The following is a 6,438-nucleotide window of genomic DNA, read 5'->3' on the forward strand; positions in this document are numbered from 1 at the left end:
AAGACTTTCAAGTTACTTTCAGTTCCTTTTTGGAAATTAGAAAACACTCTAGTTGCATCACCATTGCACTTAAAAACTATCAGTAAGTTTAGCCATTTTCAAAGATCTCTAGAAGAAACCAATCTTGTCATATTCATCTCCAGCATAGAAAATTACATATTATCTTTACAAAAATTCTGTACATAAGTGGGATCTAATTAAACTAAAGAACATCTGCACAGCAACGGAAACTATCAATAGAGTAAAAAAACAACCTACAGAATGGGAGGAAATATTTGGAAACTATGCATCTGACAAAAGTGTGATATCTAGAATCTATGAGGAACTTAAATCAACAAGAAATAAAGAATCCCACCAAAAAATGGCAAAGACTATCCACAATAGCAAAGACATGGAATCAACCTAGATGCCCATCAATAGTGGACTGGATAAAGAAAAGGTGGTACATATACCCTATGGAATACTATGCAGCTATAAATAAATTAGATCATGTCCTTTGCAGCAACATGGATGTAGCTGGAGGCCCTAATCCTAAGCGAATTAACTCAGGAACAGAAAACCAAATACCACATGTTCTCATTTACAAGTGGGAGCTAAACCTTCAGTACTCATGGACACAAAGGGAAAAACAGACACTGGGACCTATTTGAGGGTAAAGAGTGGGAGGAGAATAAAAATTGAAAAACTACCTATCAGATATTATGTTGATTACCTGGGTGACAAAATTATCTGTACACCAAACCCCCAGGACATTCAATTAATCCATGTAACAAACCTGCACATGTACACCTTGAACCCAAAATAAAAGTTGGAAAGAAAAATATGTGATACTTCTCAAAGGAAGATACACATGCAACCAGTTAGCATATGAAAAAGTGCTTAATATCACTAATCATCAGAGAAATGCAAATCAAAACCACAATGAGATACCATCATATACCAGTCAGAACGGCTATTACTAAAAAGTCAGAAAATAACAGATGTTGGCAAAGTTGTGGAGAAAACAGAACACTTATACACTGCTGGTGGGAATGTAAATCAATTTAGCCACTGTGGAAAGCAATTTGGAAATTTCTCAAAGAACTTAAAATAGAACTACTGTTTGACCCAGCAATCCCATTACTCACAATATACCAAAAAAAAAAAAAAAAAAAAAAAAAATCAGTCTATCAAAAAGACACATGCACTTATATGTTTATCACAGCACTATTCACAATAGCAAAGACATGGAATCAACCTGGATGCCCATTGATGGTGGACTGGATAAAAAGAATGTGGTACATATACACCATGGAACACTATGCAGCTATAAATATATGAGATCACGCCCTTTGCATCAACATGGATGCAGCTGGATGCCATTATCTTAAGCAAATTAGTGCAGAACAGCAAACCAAATACCACATGTTCTCTCTAATAAGTGGGAGTTAAACACTGAGTACACATGGACAAAAAGGGGGGAACAATAGACACTGGGGCCTACTTGAGGCTGGAGGGTGGAAGGAAGGTGAGAATCGAAAAACTACCTCTCAAGTACTATGCTCACTACCTGTGTGATGAAATCATTTGTACACCAAACCTCAGTGACACAAAATTTACTCATAAAAATCCTGCACATCTACCCCTGAATCTAAAATAAAAGTCAAAAAAGAAGAAAAAATAAAGAAAATTCCATACATGCATTGGATTTCATTTGCCATCATGCACTAAAACAAAAATAATTTCTGCAGCTAGAAGAAAAATAAAGTTAGATCCCTACCTCACAGCATATAAAACCATTAATTCCTGGCAGAGTGAAGTTTTACATGGACAAATAAAACAACGTAAGAAGAAAATACAATACATTTTCATAACATCTTTGAGAGGCCTTCCTGGTAAACAAGGATGAAAGTCAGAAACCCTAAAGGAAAGAGAATAAAAATATCCAACAACATTTTTAATTTTTTAGGGTGCAATCTTCTTATCAGCCCAGTTAAAAGTCAATAAACAATAAGCATTTAAGCAACCAAAAAAAAAAAGTAGGATAGATGCTGACTGGGTTAACTTGAATTTTATTATGTCTTGAAGACCCAGGCTCTATCTTGGTACTCTGCCATCCTCAGCTCTTTGGCTTTTGGCTTTGGGGCTTGTCCCAAGATGCTGTTGCTGCTGCAACCCTCACATCCTCCCTCAACAGTGTCCAGAGGCAAAAGAAGGAAACGCAGTACCCCTCAGGTCCCTTTGAAAAGTGTGAAACTGACTCATAGGCTTTCTTCTCAGAAGCCCCCCATAGGTTTCCCTTCATATCTCTATGGCCACAACTCTATCACAAGACTGTGCCTACACCTCAGAATGAGTAGGAGTGGGATAACTACCACTGGCTTAAACTAATCAAGATTCACCCTCTGGAGCTAGGGAGAAGCCCACCTCCCCACAGCCCTGAAATTCATGGCTGACCCTGTTAGCAAGGAATAGAGAGAAATGGCTCTCTATTCTGTTGGGTAAGCAACCCACAGTTCCTATTGTGGATAATATAAAATCTCCTCTTGAACGTAAACAAATAATTACTGAATTTACAATATGTGCCAAGCGGCCTTCTGAAGCTCATAGACCAGTACAAGAGTCGGCAAACTTATTCCGTAAAAGGATACATGACAAATATTTTAGGTTTTGAGGGTCATTTGTTCTCTTGCACAATTACTCAACTCTGTTGGTCATAGCTCAAAAGCAGCCATAGACAATACCCAAACAAACAGGCATAGCCATGCTCCAATCTTTCTAAAAATAGGTGGCAGGACAGATTTCGACCAAAGGGCTGTAGCTTGTGAATCCCTGGTCTGGTGGAAAGATAAGAAAGTCAATATTTCACGCTTGCTGCAGACATGTTTTATTTGGCCAACCCAGGGTTTAAGCAAGATATGCATTGTCTGATTGACCACAGTCTCCATTATTCCCTATTTGTCTTATGCCATGGCACTTTTCGCATTTACTGCCATTATTCCTGGGTAAAAGACAAGGCTGTTTCACTCAGAGTTCTGAGAAACGTCCATTTACTTATTTATGGCATCTCTAGAGGCATATTTTTGTACATAAACTTCATTAACAAATGCCATGATGAAACTGTTTGTTCCACTATGACTCCTGGTATACTTTGGCACTATAGTACCAAACATACATACACTGTCTAATAAACTTCATGAAATTATTTGGGCACTGATTTTCTAGGCACGCAGTGTAGAGGAGCCCGGTACTAATTCCTTCTCTGAAGTGATCAGCAGTGGTCCCTGTTGACAAGCTCCGTGGTAACCCAGTCTCTGCATTCTGCTGACAAGCCACACTCCCGTGGTTTATGAGCTCAGTGGAATCCCTCCATAGAATTATACCCTTTTATTGAGTCCTGAACCATATATTATCATGAATGCTAAACCAGTCGAAATGGTCCATCCCCTCTGCCTTAACATTAGACAAAGCCTTGAGCAATTACCCTTCTCTGCAGAGAATGTGCTTTCTTTGGCATCAAACCCTGCTGAAGCTTTATGTGCCTGGGCCTCCTGCACTTTACTTCCAGGCTCCAAGCTAGGCTGCCCACAACTAGCCCTGGAGTCCAAGGCCATTTGGACAAGGACCATGAGGAAGTTGAATGTCTCCCTTTCCATAAAGAAAGAATTAGCAAAGAAAATTAAAAGTGTGGGCTCAATTTCAGAGGTAATGATTATAGCCCTGACAAAGAGTAGCAGCCTTCAAGGGATGTCAAGCACTTGGAAAGCATGCTTTACACCCACAAGGAGCCAAGTAGCGTACCTAAGTCTTCCCAGAAAATGATGCTTTCTTAAATGATTCAAAACAATGAGACATTCATTCAACAAACATTTCTTCAGCATCTGCTGTGTGTCAGATACTGTGCTGGGCACAGCAGATGCAACAGGGAATGGAAAAGCCCAGAATCAACAGTGTGTTTCATGTTAAAGAATCACACCTGTAAGCCCAGCACTTTGGGAGGCTGAGGCAGGAGGATCACTAGAGGCCAGGAGTAAGTGACCAGCCTGGATAACATAGTGAGATCCCATCTCTACAAAAAACACAAAAATTAGCTGGGTGAGGTGGCACATGCCTGTAGCCCCAGCTACTCAGGAGACTGAGGTGGAAGGATCACTTGAGTACAGGAGGTCAAGGCTGCAGTAAGCCCTGATCATGCCATTGCACCCTAGGCTGTGCAACAGAGTAAGACCCTGTCTCAAAAAAATAAAAATAATTTTTAAAAGGGAGCTGGGGGCAGACAGTAAACAAGTCACCAAGTCTGTGACATGAAAGTAAGTTGTCATAACTGACATAGAGGGAAAAGACAAAGTTCTGTGTGTGTTAATTTGCTGTTGCTGCTCTCACACATTACTACAAACTGAGAGGCTTAACACAACAGAAATTTATTCTCACTGTTCCGGAGGCCAGAAATCTAAAATACAGGTGTCAGTAGGGCCATGCTCGCTCCAAAGTTCTTGGGGAGAATTGTTCCCTGTCTGTCCTAGTTCCAGGTGGCTGCAGGCATTCCCAGGCTTATGGCTGCACCACTCTATCCTCTGCCTCCAACACCACACAGCCTTCTCCTCTCCCCAGGTGTTTCTCTTCCGTTTGCCTTTTATAAGGACATGTGTCATTGCATTTACAGCCCACTCAAATAATCTAGGATGATCTTATCTCAAGATCCTTAATGGAATTAAATCTACAATGACCCTTTCTCCCCAGTAAGGTCACATTCATAGGTTCCAGCAAGTAGATGTATCTTTGGGGAGCACCACTCAACTCACTACATTGTAAGAGATAATAAATAATGGGGTAACTTACTTTAGACTGAGGGGTCAGAAAAGGCCTCTGAGAAGGTGAGACTTAAGACACAACTTGAAGAATAAGGAAGATCACACCATGCAGCGAAGGGGAGAACTGGGCACAGGGAGAAAGCATCGCTGACCGAGGGCACAGTCTGTGCAAAGGCCCCGAAAGCAGCTGAGTTTACAAAAACTGAAAAAAGACCGGTGTGGCAAGAGCAGAGCGAATAAATTGGCCCGAGGTGTGCTAGGAGCATGGGCAGAGGCTTGTCCTGAAAGCTTTGGAAGCCACAGTAAGAAGCTGGCATTTTGCAGCCAGGAGCAGTGCCTCATGCTGAAATCCTACCACCTTGGGAGGCCAAGGTGGGCGGATTGCTTGAGGCCAGGAGTTCAAGACCAGCCTAAACAACAGTTTGAGACCTTGTCTCTACAGAAAATACTTTTTAGCATATTTTAGATTTTTTAAAAAATACAAGCAGCTGGCATTTGACCTCGAGTGCAAGAGAAAGGCACTGAGGGTTTGAAGCATAAAAATAGCATGAGGAAATTCACATTTCATCTTGAAGGTTTTTCCAGCAGTATAGCTAGCCTCCATTGAAACCAGGAGTTATTGCTTTTACTGTAGCTTTAGCAATAACAAAAGCATAGAAATCATTTACCCTGTTATATGCATTAATTCATTTAATTACACTTATTTATAGTGCTCACTTCGGCACCACATCTACTAAAATTGGAACAATACAGAGAAAATTATCATGGCCCCTGCGCAAGGATGACATAAAAATTCAGGAAGCATGACAATAAAAAAGAATACAATAACCCATATACAAGCTAGGGCGCCATGTGGTCCAAAGTATACCTGTGTTGTGGACTGAATTCTGTCTGCCCAACAAAAATTCCTAAATTGTAGTCCTAGCCCCAGAATCTCAGGTGTGACCTTATTTGAAGATAGGGTTATTCCAAATATAACTAGCTCAGATGAAGTCGTACCAGAGTAGGGTGGGCCCCTAACCCAATATGTCTGGTGTCCTTATAAAAGTAGGAAATTTGGACACAAGCACTCATACAGAGGGCCCTCCCCACAGACATGAAGACGTCCACCTATACACCAAGGAGAGAGCCCTGGAACAGAGCCTGCCTCACAGCCCTCAGAAGGAAACAGCCTCGCGGATGCTTTGACCTTCAACTTCCAACCTCCAGATCTGTAAGACAATAAACTTCTGTTGTGTCAGGCACCCAGTCTGTGGCACTTTGTTATGGCAGTCCTAACTAACTAACACAGTATGATAACATTTTAGGAAGCGAGGTCTTCCTAAATGTGAGCAATTCCAATCTTTACCAGCACCCCCTCTAGAACACTGAAGGGGGTCTGATTCACAACCCATACCAACCTCATCAAGCCATCTTTCTCCACTCTTCTCATTCTCCACTTCCCTTCCCACCCACAGAGCCCCCAGCAGCCTCTTTCCTCATGCCTGGCCTTGACTAACTTCCCACCAAAACTCCTCCCAAAATCTTACAATACGGCTCTTGATTCCTTCATGCCCCATGCCCACTTCCTGGACCTGTTCTGTTTTTCTCTCTGGTGGTTCCTTACTCCCAAGTACTCATCACCATCCCCTCCCCAAGGATTACCCCA

At 41.6% G+C, this 6,438-nt stretch overlaps 1 non-coding gene across 1 annotated transcript; it reads left to right on the plus strand.

The window, feature by feature from the left end:
• Window positions 1-5,499: 5,499 nt before the first annotated feature.
• LOC111547248 lies at window positions 5,500-5,606 on the plus strand. Its single transcript, XR_002733069.1, has one exon. It is a non-coding gene; the product is annotated as a U6 spliceosomal RNA (small nuclear RNA).
• The last annotated feature ends 832 nt before the right edge of the window (window positions 5,607-6,438 follow it).

This window comes from Piliocolobus tephrosceles, chromosome 4, assembly GCF_002776525.5.
Source record: "Piliocolobus tephrosceles isolate RC106 chromosome 4, ASM277652v3, whole genome shotgun sequence".
NCBI lineage: Eukaryota > Metazoa > Chordata > Mammalia > Primates > Cercopithecidae > Piliocolobus > Piliocolobus tephrosceles.